Raw genomic sequence first — 14,228 nt, 5'->3', positions numbered from 1 at the left:
GCTGAGCCTTTTTAGAACATATTCATATGTCTCATTTCATTGCATATCCTCAACATAAGAGGATTATTCCACATTTCAGGATGCTGGTTTGAACCATGCTAACTATTGCTTTATTTTCCAATGGCCAACTGCACATCCATAGCTACACATCCATCCATCTGCTGGTATATACAGGTAGTACAGATACAGCCTAATATTAAAGAGCTGCTTATTGGCATACACCTGTTTAGGCTTGCTGTCTCCAATGGAGTATATAATTCGTCAAAGAAATACAGAATTTTTCCTTCATGTTTATAACCATATATTTTTTCTGCTTTTCTTCTCTTTAACTAAAATGTATACCTTTGCAAGGAAAAAAAACAAAATATAAAGATGTTTTCTGATAAATGTTACAAAAGCAGACGGTAAAGACCATGTATAGCCTTAAGTTCCTCCTTGGCAACAGCAGTCTTGTTGCTCCCCGGTTGCTATTTGAATGATCTTTGTAGGGTTATTTAAAACACAACTACAGCCACAAATAATACAAAAAATGATCGCTAACAGCTCTCTGTCACCAATCCCGTAATTGCACTCGGCAGGTGACAATTTCTTGGAAAAGTAGCCACAAGGAAGCATGGCTCTCTCAGAGGTAGGATGTTGAGACAGAAGGGTGCCAACTCCAGTCTCAGAAGCATCAGCCTCAAGGATAAAAAGTAATGTAGGATCAGGATGTGCCAACACAGGAGCAGAAACAAAGGCAGCCTTGAGACTCGCGAAGGCCTTAATGGACTCCAGAGACCAACTCTGTGGGTTACCTTCCTTCTGGTCATATCATTCAAGGGCTTGACCAGAGACGAGAAGTTACAAATAAACTTCTAATAGTTGGCAAAGCCAAGAAAACCCTTCAGAGGACGTAAACTCATGGGTTGGGGCCACTGTAGGACTGCTGAAAGTTTCTCTGGGCCCATCAAAAAACCAGCAGTGGAAATTAAATAAACCAGGAATTTAACCTGTTCACGATGGAATTCACGCTTGTCCAATTTACAATAGAGATTATTCTCTCTTAGTTTCTGAAGCTGTGTGGTGGCTCTCCAGGGACTTGGAAAATATGAGGATATCTATGAGATAAACCACCACACATAACTGCAACAAATTTTGGAGGACATCATTAATAAATTCCAGGAAAACTGCCAGGGCGTTACGAAGGCCAAAATGCACTACGAGGTACTGGCCTGTTCTGGTATTAAATGCAGTTTTCCACATGTCGCCCTCCTTAATCCTCACAAGATTATATGCCCCTCTCAAATCAAGCTTTGTGAAAATCGTTGCTCCCTTGAGGCAGTCAAATAACTCCGTAATCAATGTAATCGGATACCCATTTTTAATCGTGAAACGATTGAGACCACTATAATCAACATAAGGTCTCAGTTCACCAATCTTCTTCTTCACAATGAATAAACCAGCACCAGCATGAGACGAGGATTTGTAGATTAAACCTTGAGAAAGTGATTCTGCAACATACTCCTCCATGGCCTTATCCTCCAAGACCGACAAAGGGTAAACCCAACCACGAGGGGTTATGGCACCAGGTTGAAGGTCAATTGCGCAATCAAATGACTGGTGTGGACGCAAACTACCGGCTTTACCTTTGTCAAAGACATCGTTAAAGTCGTGGCTACCTTCTGGAAGCATTTCTTACTCCATTGTGGTGACCAGGAGAGAACCTTAGCATGGAGTCAGTTAAAAGAGGGGTTGTGCCTCTGTAACCAAGGATAATCAATAACAAGCAGAACCTTAGGTGAGGAAATAACTTGGAATTGGATTATCTCATGGTGAAGAGACCCTACGGCCATGGACAATGGAACAGTCTCATGAGTCACATGGGCAAGCTGTAGAGGTCTCCCGTCAAGAGCCTCAATGGCAAGCGGAGTGTCACAGAGCTGCAGCGGAATCAAGTGCTTCGATACAAAGGCAGCATAAATGAACAGGCCTGCAGCCCCAGAGTCGATTAGAGCCTTTATCTCGATGGACGACTCAACCCAGAAAATGGTAACCAGAACCAGGGGCTTATCCTTCAGGATAACTGGGGACAAAACAATGCCACCTAAGGTCTGTCCATGACAGGGCCTCAAGGTTTGGGCGTTCCCTAGACGGGTAGGACAAGACTTCAAAAAGGGACCTGCCTGGCCACAATAAAGGCATAATCTCTCCCTCCTTCAAAGGGTTCTCTCATCCACAGAGAGACGTGTGAAGCCCAAGTGCATGGGTTCATCTTTACTAACCAACTTGGTACCAGGAGGCATGGGAGGTGAGGACTGCAAAGCTCAGAGACAAATGTACAGGAGGCTTCCGCAAGCGCTCCTTAAAGTGCTTGTAAACCCTTACAAACCACTTTGACCTACAGGTAAGCTTAGATTAAGGCTTACCTGTAGGTCCAAGTAATATCTCCTAAACCTACACGGTTTAGGAGATATTTGCCAAAAGACAGGCACCGCTGTCTACGGCGCATGCGCCATAGAATGCGGTGCGCAGGCACACTGAGCGTGTCGCAATTAACGGTGATATGCTGCGAGTGGGGGCTCCCGTGCGCATGCGCGGGGGTGACATCATCACGGCTCTGACAAATGACAGCGCCGGAGCAGCGAGACCCACCGAGAAGATGGACGCTCCAGACTACAGGGGACAGCGGTGACTTTGCTGGCTCCTGTGCCAGGTAAGTGACACATAATAGGCTACTATGCGATGCATAGTAGTCCATTATGCTTTACCTTTGCAGGGAATCAAAGAGGACGTAAACCCATCAGGGTTTACTTCCTCTTTAAAAGAGAGTCTTCCTCTGAGTCCGGAGTCAATGAGGATGGTAAATGTTATCAAATTCTCCAGCTCAGTGAGTATATCTCAGGCTGTTATCTTATCCTTGATGGTATCCAAAAGACCATGGGAAAAAGCAGCAAAGAGGGTCTCATTGTTCCACGCAACCTGCTTCCAGAGTACAGAATTCAATGGCGTAATGGGCAACAGTTCTTGTATTATGTTTGATGGACACGAGGCACTTGGCAGCAGAAGTGGAGTGTGCGGGAATGTCAAATACCATTTTAAAAGAAGCCACAAACTCAGGGTAGCTCAATACAACAGGTTTTTGTGCCTCCCATAGAGGGTTTGCCCAGGCCAAGGCTCTCTCAGGAAGTGAAGATATAGTGTTGCTTCTATCTGTGGGAACCACCTGGGGCAGCATCTCAAAGTATATCTCAACCTAGTTGAGAAACCCTCTGCATTGGACTGGTTCACCCTCAAATTGCTGGAGAAGTGGAGTGGAACCAGACATACATCTTATAGAGGTAATACTCGAGGCGGGTGCCTGAACAGAGACTGGAGCAGCAGCAGGGACGGCCTGCAACACAGGTTGTACCAGAGCAGTCACAGTGGGAGATTCCAGGTGAGCCATGCGACTCAGGAGCACTTGTAACGCCATGGCAAACTGATTCATACGGTAATCCTGCTCATCCAATCTGGAAAAAATATTACCAACAAGTGGATTGGCAAGTGGATTGACTGTGTCTTCTGAATTCATGGCCTTCACCTATTGTCAGAAACAATGTATCAGACTGAGACAGAAGTACAGTTAAATCACACTTGTTTAATAATAATAAAAAAGGTAAACAGAGTACACATAGTTAAAACATAGCCAGAGTTCAGGAACCGGAACAGATAGTCAGACAAGCCAAAATGTCAGGGAGACAGAGATTCAGGGTCAGATTCAGAGTCAGGGAGAGAGTATTGTAGAACAGCAAGCAGGATCTGGAGCTAGAAGGAGTGTCAGCCAAGCAAATCTTTAACAGGAACACAGGAGAGCGTCTCTAGAGCTGTGACCACGGTGAAGGCAGAGATCATCTGGGCTGGATGGCTTAAGTAGGCAGAACTGATGAGCAGGATCATCAACAGGTGAGTCACTGTGGAGAGATAGGAGCTGGCAATTAGCTGACAACTGAGCTGCCAGCTCAGAGTAGGAAAGGCTGAGCCCAGCCCTGACACAACCATTGCCTGGTGAAGACGGGAGGGGGTAGCATTGGCAAACACGAGGTCTGCTACACAGCATACAGAGACAGGCACTCTGTGTCTGGGACAGATCACTGCTGCCCGCGGGATGTGCAGACACATTTATTAAAAACACTCTAGAGGAAATCTTTATAAATTCATCTGAATGTGCAGAACCCATAGCAACCACTCAGAATATATATATATATATTTATGGTTCAGAGCCCTATGTCCGATACGTATAACGATGACAAACAGGGTTAACATAAACTTACCACTTGAAATAGACCTGAAGGTGTGCCCTGGTCTAACGTACGGTATACCAAAATAAGGAGGCATACCCTAGATAAGAAATGAGGATTAAATGAAATGAACATGAAATGAAGTGAAATGAGTACTCTGTGAGGAGTATGATGCCTTGAGAAATGCCCTAAAAAGGGGATGGGAGGGTGGGTATTGCACACAGGAACCGACAAGGAACACAGCAGAATGGGCTGATTAAATACCCCTCCGGGCTCCTCCCATAAATTCCGGCCACTGTACTGGCTGATAAGGAACACAGCTGAACGGGCTGAACAATTACTCCTCCGGGCTCCTCCCATAAATACAGGCCACCATACTGGCCTTTCAACTTATGGTTCAGAGCCCTATGTCCGATACGTATAACGATGACAAACAGGGTTAACATAAACTTACCACTTGAAATAGACCTGAAGGTGTGCCCTGGTCTAACGTACAGTATACCAAAATAAGGGGGCAAAAACATACTGGTAGGGAATTGCTCTTTATCGATTGAGTTTGATCACTGACTGAGTTTAACAGATGCCTGAGCTATTTCCACCTGAGGATTGTGGCTGTACTGGGTGAAGCAGGCAGACTCCTACCTGTCTAGCTATTCAATGACGTTGTCTGGGGACCCGCTGTTACCGATTCTGTAAAAGTGGATGTCTACGCTGGAGCTTACTTGCTGCTCTTTGAAACCGCTAGGGGAAGTACGAAGTGTATCAGGCTAAGTAGCGTCTACATAGCTCTCGGCCTGCTGGATTACCGCAGGTGAACTTTCCAGGTCACAGGAACCTGTAGTAGGCCAACACCTGGCTGCTTGTAGGACCATGCTAGGGGAGAGAACAAACGAGGGGATAGTCAGGATGGTCGGAATACCCTTAAGGATGTCACCCGTTCGGGTAAGCATTTGTCACGACCATCGGTTGGATTTCCTGGACTTCACGAAGCATGGTTCAACCAGCGTGGGACATGAATAAAGCAGGTTTGCGGGGTCTGGCAAGGACAAGAAATGTTGCCTGCCGGCTAGGTATAGCCGAACAGTGTTATGGGATAGGCAGCTGGGTATGACAGTATGACGGAAAGGCCAGTAACTGCCTGATGTTGGAGGTTTCATAGGAGTGGTGTGTCCGGAATTTCTGAAGGCCCTCCAGGCCGTCTGGTAGGTTGAGCATGTTGTGAGAAAGTGAGACGTTTACGAGTTTGGTCACTGTTTGTAGATATTGTACTAAACCGGGGTTTAGGTGAGACCGACCAAGGACAATGGCTGACACTGGATCGGCTCCAGTCAAATACGACAGCGCATCTGCTACGAGATTGCTCTAGGCCAGGAACAATGTATAGTCAACTTTAAACTGAATTATAACGACAGCTGTACCGGCCTACCCAGGCAGGACATGACTGCTAGGGATTTAGACCTATCTTGCAATAATCTCCGCTGGTTGCCTGATGGTGGCCAAAAATTGCAGCGAAGCCTGTGATGGTCGCTACATCTGTCCCTAGCTGGGGTGATAGGGGCGAGATAGACGGTATAAACATGATATACTGATCTACGCAGTACGGAACCTCTGATATTGAAAGATCCGTGGCATCCAGATTAAGGGTCTGACAGGGGCCCTGAATCTGGGAGGGGAAGACGAGGATGCATGACATATAGACCAACCCTGGGGAATGACCATATTGCAGAACTGAGCATACCCGAAACAGACTGAAGCTGCTTCTAGGTATACCCCTGTGTGTGGGTGAAGTGTTTGAAAAACTGACCTGGTAGGGTCAGCTTGTCAAGGGGGAAACTGGCGTGCGAGGATGTTCTACATGTCCCTAAAGATGGCAGTTGTGATGGGCAAGCGTCTAGCGTTGGCTACGGGCAGATGTTTCTGGATACCCGTTAGAGGGGATCTTACTGTATGGGCCATCAACAGAAGGCTCACCGGGGTCCTGTAAGGATAGAAATGGCCAAATGAGTACCGCTGAAAATGATGTGTGGCTGAGTGCCAACAAAATGCTTGCAACGATCACAAGTTATGCTAAGTTGCGCGCCTAGCCGTGATAGCAAGTGTTGCATTTAAATGTGTGCTCACAATGATAGCAAGGGAGTTAACGTCACTGGAGATGTGTTTGTTGGTGGCTGGACTCGGTGGTGTCGCAGACGTCCGGACACAGGGCTGTGAGCAGTATGACCTGAAAAGGCTAAATAAGTTATGCCAAGATGCGTGCTTGCTACGATTGCAAGAAGTTATGCTAGGATGCGTAGTTAGCTAGGTTGAAAAGACAAAGTCCCCCCAGCCCACGACAAAATCAATAATTTAGACAAACAACATTGCACAACCTGACACACCCAATGCTATCCCCACAGCTGATCCAGAGGAAGGCAAAAAACCCCCGCAGAGCATGCTCTAATTAGCTACAGCAGGGGAAAAAATTCCTTCCTGACCCCTCGAGCGGCAATCAGATTTCTCCCTGGATCAACCTACCTACAATATAGCACCCCGTTATACTACGTACGTTAGGAAGATATCCAGGCCTTACCCAGCAATGCACTGAGCCAGCCAGAACTGCCTGCCAGCAAGGATAGTACTACGTTTGTGCCTGGGGCTTGCTAGCGACAACTGCAAAGTTTATGCTAGGATGTGTGCTAGCAACTATTGCAAGAAGTCTATGCTTGGATGCGTGTTTGCAACGATTGCAAGAAGTTTATGCTTGGATGTGAGTCTGCCACGATTGCAGGGAGTTATGCCTAGATGTGCTTGTGGTGACTGCAGGATGTTTGTGATTGGATGCGTGCTAGCAACAAGCTTGCACAGAGTTGTACTTGGATGCGTGTGAAATGAATCCGATATGAACCGGATGTAGGTGTGAAATGAATCCTATGAATTGGTTATGTGATAATCTGACCCAAACGATCGTGGAGTAGATGACAATGAATCCGATATGAATTGTTGAGTTATACCCATGAGGCTGAAAAGACGGGTGCGGATTAATGCGTTGCTGGTTTGAGGGATTTGAGTTGGTAAGCGATGAATATGTGGAATGAAATAAATGAAATGTTTGCCGTGATGTAGACGAGAATTGGTATGTTTATGATTAATGATGAGTTGGAACTGCGGAGCAAAGAACGAAATGAGGTCAAGACACCTGGGGCATGCCTCGATGAATCAGTGCATGGAGGGTGCTACTGGACTTGACTGACCTGTAAACACAAAGGCCAAACCAGTTGAGGATTCCATACCTGTCATAGACAACTGGCCAAATGGTGACTCCTAATGGGAGTGGTGAGCTTTGAAATAAAACTAAATGACATAAAATAAAATGAAATGAGACAAACAAACACAATGAAATGTTTTTTTTTTTTTATATATTTTTTTTTTCCTTTTTCTATTATTATTATTTCTTCCTTTCCCCCCCTTTTTTTTTGAAATGAAATAAAATGAAATGAGACGAACAAACATAAACGAAATGTTGCCTTTGATGAGAACCTGCCATGGCAGAAGCGCAGCTCGGTCGTGTCACAGGCGCCACTGACAGCGAGCCGGACTCTGGAGCATGTACTGAAATGAGGCAATTAGTGAAATGAGGCCAAATGAGCATGGCCCCCTGTCCAGAACCCGAATTTGTAAAACAACTGGGTTTTGAACCGAGGTGCAGGAGGTGACAGTGAGATGAGTGAAATGAGTGAATCCGCCATGACAGAGGCCCGAATCGCCATGCCGTAACTTTGCGACTGAGCACGAAACGGACTCTGGAGCATGTACTGAAATGAGGCCAGTCCTGGGGCACGCCGAGACGAATTAGAACATAGGTGTGACTATTCGTGTCGGAGCGTGATAGGTGAAACGAAATGATACCCATGACAAAGACAGGGATCAACGGCTGCGCTCAAGAATCAACGGTGAACCCTGTCTCTGGAGCATGTACTGAAATGAGGCGAAGCAGCTGGGCACACCGGAACGAATCGGTGCACATAACTGCGACAGGATTCGAATCGGAGCGTAATAAGTGACATACCATGACAGAGACCGGAATCAACGAGTGGCCCACCGATTCGGTAAAGAATCCGTCTCTGGAGCATGTATAGAAATGAGGCCAAACAACTGGGCGTACCGAGGCGAATCGGTGCATCGATATAATGCGACTGGATTCGTAACGGGGCGTGATAGGTGACCAGAAATGATATGCCATGACAAAGACAAGAATCGAAAACCGTGGCTGAACCTGCGAATGATTCTGTCACTGGAGCATGTATTGAAATGAGGCCGACAACTGGGGCACACCGGAGCGAATCGGTGCATCGGAGATGCGACTAGATTCGAATCGGAGCGCAACTCGTGACCGAAATGAAATGATTGAAATGATCGAAAATGATTGAAATGATCGAAATTATAGAAATGATCGAAACGATTGAACTGATCGAAACGATTGAAATGATTGAAACGATTGAAATGATTGAAACGATTGAAATGATTGAAACTCTCCGGTTAGTTAGAATTTAGGACGTCTGTTTGGGAATTTTCGAAATGATCCGAACGATTCGAACGTAGGGACCCGTGATTTGGTCGGTATGCGGAAGGTTTGAAAAATGAAATGCTCGATGTGGAGTCATGAACGAGTGACCACGACTTCTTTCGAGAAGAATGAAATAAAATGCAATGATTACAACGATTAAAATGAGCCGGTTAATTAGAATTTAGAACATCTGATTGGGAATTTCGAAATGAACCGGACGATTCGGACGTTTCAGTAGAGACCAGTGATTTGGTCGGTATAGCGGGTTTGTGAAATGAAATGCTCGATGTGGTGTCACGAACGGATGACCACGACTTCTTTCGAGAAGCAAGGAGCACGAATGTTTAGAGGTAACGGATGCGTGAACGATATCGGAAAAATACGAAGGTGATATTTCAGTGAGTGGTTCGTGAGTTCAACAGATCACAGTTTAGTGACATGAAATAACATGAAATGAGAAATGGGAGCCGAAGCCCTACCCGTGACCACCGAACCAGATGCGTTGCACGATACCGGCAGTTTCGAGTTGTTGCGCCTCAGACAATACACGAACGCTCACAAAGGCAAAACCGACTGTAACACGAGGATGAAGACAGGACTTCAATGAAGACGGAACTCACGAACACTGCACTCCTTCTATCGAACGGTCTCGAAAAGTCGGCCCTAGATCTGTGGTATTGCACACAGGAACCGACAAGGAACACAGCAGAATGGGCTGATTAAATACCCCTCCGGGCTCCTCCCATAAATTCCGGCCACCGTACTGGCTGATAAGGAACACAGCTGAACGGGCTGAACAATTACTCCTCCGGGCTCCTCCCATAAATACAGGCCACCATACTGGCCTTTCAACATATATAAAAATTTCTTTGGTGATCAGACTTCATTAAAAGGAATTCCTATTGACTGATGTTAGTTATTGAACTGTGTGCTGTGCTTTTTGAACTGTTTATTAAAAAGGCAATTGATGTTAATTCTGGTTTAATTGTTGTTTTGGTAGTTTCGTTCATTTTCACCCAGACCTATTGTAGTGTATTTTCATCTGACTGTGATGGGGTATTAAATAAGCTACTGTACACCTTCAAGGGCAGGGAATCTGCATCAGATAATTTGTATACTTTGCTTAATAAATATCCACAATGATATAATTCTATACATTACATATTTTCTTTTTTCTTCTGCATGCACAGCATGGGAGTAAACTGCATAGATAACCCGCCAGACCATTAGAATTCTCAATAATACTGAACATATAATTTGCAAAATTACAGCTTATATTGAGTGTAATGGACTCATTTCCAAACAGTTAACCAGTGAGATACCTAAGGTATTTTCTGCTAACATGCAGTAAAGCCTCGTACACACGATCAGATTTTCGGAGGACTATTTGTCCGCTGTTTCTTGCATGCTAATCTCATGTCGAAAGTGAAGAGGTTACTCACCATACGTAAATTCTTGTATGACAGAATACAACTTCAGAAGTGATGTAATGTATTGACTAGTTTTGTATGTATTCTTTCGTTTCTGAGCATGCGTAGTCTTGTTCTTATGATTTTTTTTCATACAAAAATCGTACTAATTAAACAAAAATCGGACGTTGAGTTCACGTACAACAACAATTTTATAGTCTGCACAACCAGCTTTTGTCGGATGAAAAAACGGAATTGGCTTTCGAAAACGCCGCACTAACAATTTGAAAATCGACAGATCGTTCGTCGGACAAAAATGTTCTTATGATTTTCGTATCGTGTGTACGGGCCTTAAAGCTGAGCTCCAGGCAAAAAGTTAAATACACAGTTGAAATACACATGTAATCTGTCTTGTTTGACTTATAATTCTGTCCACTTTTGTGATTCATACACATCTATCAGACAGCACAACCAGGAGGCTGATACATTTTCTATTTGTCTGTTTTTATTATTTGTGTGCGCTCCTACTGCAGAAATTCCCAACACCTCCGGGGGGGGAAGGGACAAAGACAAAAAAAATGGAATTAAAATATTGTCACAAGTGTTAACCCTTCCAACTGCTACTATCTCGGAATGTACTTTCTATTTTTACATGGGTATGACAGGAACGGGAGGTGAAGGAAAATATAATCAGTAGGGTTATGCCGGCTATACATGGTTCGAATTTCAAAAGAATTTTCTTTCAAAAATCGTATCTAAGAATTTTCGTATGAATTTCGCACCATTAGTGGGCTGCAGCAATGGCCGATTTTCGTGCGGCAATCAAATTTGTGGAATCGGACATGTTGGAATTTTTTTGAAAAAAAAATTATTTTCTAATCAATGATGGGAAAATCGTGCGAGAAATGTAATAAGAAAAAAAAGTGCATGTGCAAGAAAAGAAAATTTACGGAGAGAAAAGAAGATTTCTGGCCACAAAAATTATTTTCTGTAGCAACATGAAATTGTAGGCTCGGTCAGCCGAATTTCGAAAATCAATGGTGGCATCATCGGATCACAAAAAAAAAAATTCTGATTTTGAAAAGAACATTTGTTTAAAATTTTACCATGTATGGCCTGCATTAGAGAGAGAAATCTAAACTGAAGGGTGCAAGGAGGAAAGTATCAAACTGTAAAGTTCAGAAGTGATTTTTACTGGGCGTCACCTTCAGTAAGAAATCCAATGTAATAGGGGGGACTCATAGGATCCCTTTATCCAGGCTGAGCAAAATGCTGGCAAAAAAAAAAAAAGAGTATCCAGGAATAAAATGTCAAGAGCAATCCTAAAAAGTACTTTTTGTCATGAATATGCATGGTTGTTGGACCTGCTGGTGGTACTATAGTTCAGAAGCCCCAATAGTGCACTTCTGGTGTCCCTCAGTGTGTCTTTCAACAGCCAACAGAGCTAAGTAATTATGCATCATCTGAGTTTACTAGCCTGCATCCAAAACAATGAGTCTGGTTCTTCTCTGATCTCTGATCCTTCTGCTGTCTGCGTTAGGCTCGGTTCACACAGGGGGCGATGCGAGGCGACACGACTTGCCTCGCCGCGACCTGCCGCGACCTCAGCGGCGACTTTCAAATGACTTCTGTATAGAAGTCAATGCAAGTCGCCCCGAGGTCGCCCAAAAGTAGTACAGGAACCTTTTTTCTGAGTCGGAGCGACTCGAGACGCTCCTCTTAGAACGGTTCCATTGTACAGAACGGGGGCGACTTGTCAGGTCGCGGCACGGCAAGTCGTGTCGCCTCGTGTCGCCCCCTGTGTGAACCGGCCCTTACTGTTAGAACTGTAAACCAACACCTCAGCCTCCCAGGAGATGGCTCAACCTCCTTCCTACAGCGTACAACAGGTGACTCATAGATTCAGCCCTCTGTTTTTCTGAGCCTGTTAAGGGGGGTGGCCCTAAAGGACTTGTCAAGCATTTCTAGATTCTGATAAGCTCCCCCTTTTCGCAGACCCCCACAACCATTGGCCAGGGTTGTGGGGAAGAGGCCCTTGCATCCAGGGCCGTCTTTAATATTGATAGGACCCAGGGCAAAAACTTTCTTGGGGCCCCCCTCCCCCATGCAATTTCAATCTCCACCTTCTCTGAGACATACAATAAATAGCAGCTAGACTTAAAATTAGTTTACTGTATCAGATCAGGCAGCGATTGCGATTGGTTGCCAGAGGTTACAGCATATCATTACTATTTACTGACTGGTTGCTAGAGGCTACAGTACACATTAAGGCTCACTGATTAGTTGCTAGGTTACAGAACATGATTTCTGCTTGTTGATTGGTTGCTAGAGATTACTATACAGTAATACTGCTCACTTGCTGCTATAGGTTACAGCACATCTTCTCCTCACTGCAGGGGGGCATGATATATATGAATGCCACCTTTATTTACATATCAATGCTGCCGGCCTCAGCTATTTACAAATGAATGTCGGTTATTTACATGTAAACACAGGGTCTGCAGGTGAGTCAACTGTACAAAATAGGGCAGAGCTGAGCAGCATTAGTAGCAGCATTTTACACTGAGATATCAGGACACAGCACAGGACTAAAACTTCAAGGGACAAGGGAATTTAAACTGGAAAGGTTGGTATGTATGATGCAGCTGCTTTGGGCACCACAACAATGACAGGGCCCAGGGCAGCTACCCCTTTTGCCCTGCCTTAAAGACGGCCCTGCTTGCATCACCCATATGGGGACAAAGTTATTTGCCAGAGAGGTCTCCACTGTCAAAGCATGCCCCCCATTTTGAGGGCATGTGGCCTGGTATGGTCCAGGAGGAAGGGAGAAGGACACACTCTATACTCCCCCACACCTGGCCACCCAGGCTGCATGCGCAGATTAGAAGATTAGAAGATTAGAGTCAGGCATATATTTTTAGGGAGACCTCACATGTTTTTTTGTTTTGTTTTTTGACCATGAGGTTCTACCTGAATATTTATATTTTACTTGCAGCATCTTACTGAGAGGGATTTTGTTAACAGGAGGATGAGATCACCCCCTGCACTACAGTAGCCAGGGAAAGCTGAGTATATTGTCTAACTGCTTTTCCCTCCACAGGTTAGTTCTGGCACTTGCAATGTTTATAGAATAGGGACCACATGCAATAGTCAGATAGAAGGTGGAGAGGACCATATTAAATATTTGAATGACCATGCTCTGTTTCCCATGTACCTTTTCCCTTGTATCTCTTACTTTGTATACAGTACAGGGTATTTCACTTTGCATTCGTTTGTATACCTGGTTGTATTAATGTTGTGTTCATTTGTGTTGATGCGTTTCACAACTACCTGCCCTAATTTCTCTTTAGCAGTACTGTGGTTAGTGGTATATCTTTGGTCAAGTCAAACTTATCTGGTCACACTATATAACAAAAATAAATCAACATACAGTATGTATATACAGTGCCTTGAAAAAATATTCATACCCCTTGCAATATTCCACATTTTGTCATGTTATAGCCAAAAACGTAAATGTATTTTAATGGGATTTTATGTGATCGACCAACACAAAGTGGCACATAATTGTGATGTGGAAGGAAAATGCTAAATGTATTTCAATTTCTTTTACAAATAAATATCTGAAAAGTGTGGCATGCATTTGTGTTCAGCCCACCTTAGTCAATACTTTGTAGAACCACCTTCGCTGCAATTACAGCTGCAAGTCTTTTTGGGTACGTCTCTACCAGCTTTGCTCATCTTAAGAATAAAATAATTGCCCATTCTTCTTTGCAAAATACTGTAGCTCTGTCAGATTGAATAGAGAGAGTCTGTGAACAACAATTTTCAAGTCTTGCCGCAGATTATCAATTGGATTTAGGTCTGAACTTTGACTGGGCCATTATAACACATGAATATGCTTTGATCGAAACCATTTCATTGTAGATCTGGCTGTATGTTTAGGGTAGTTTTCCTGCTGGAAGGTGAACCTCCACCCCAGTCTCAAGTCTTTTACAGACTCTAACTGGCTTTCTTCTAAGA

Source organism: Lithobates pipiens, unplaced genomic scaffold, assembly GCF_037356315.1.
Source record: "Lithobates pipiens isolate NorthernLeopardFrog02 unplaced genomic scaffold, aLitPip1_a1.2 Scaffold_28, whole genome shotgun sequence".
NCBI lineage: Eukaryota > Metazoa > Chordata > Amphibia > Anura > Ranidae > Lithobates > Lithobates pipiens.
This window is presented reverse-complemented; position numbering follows the sequence as displayed.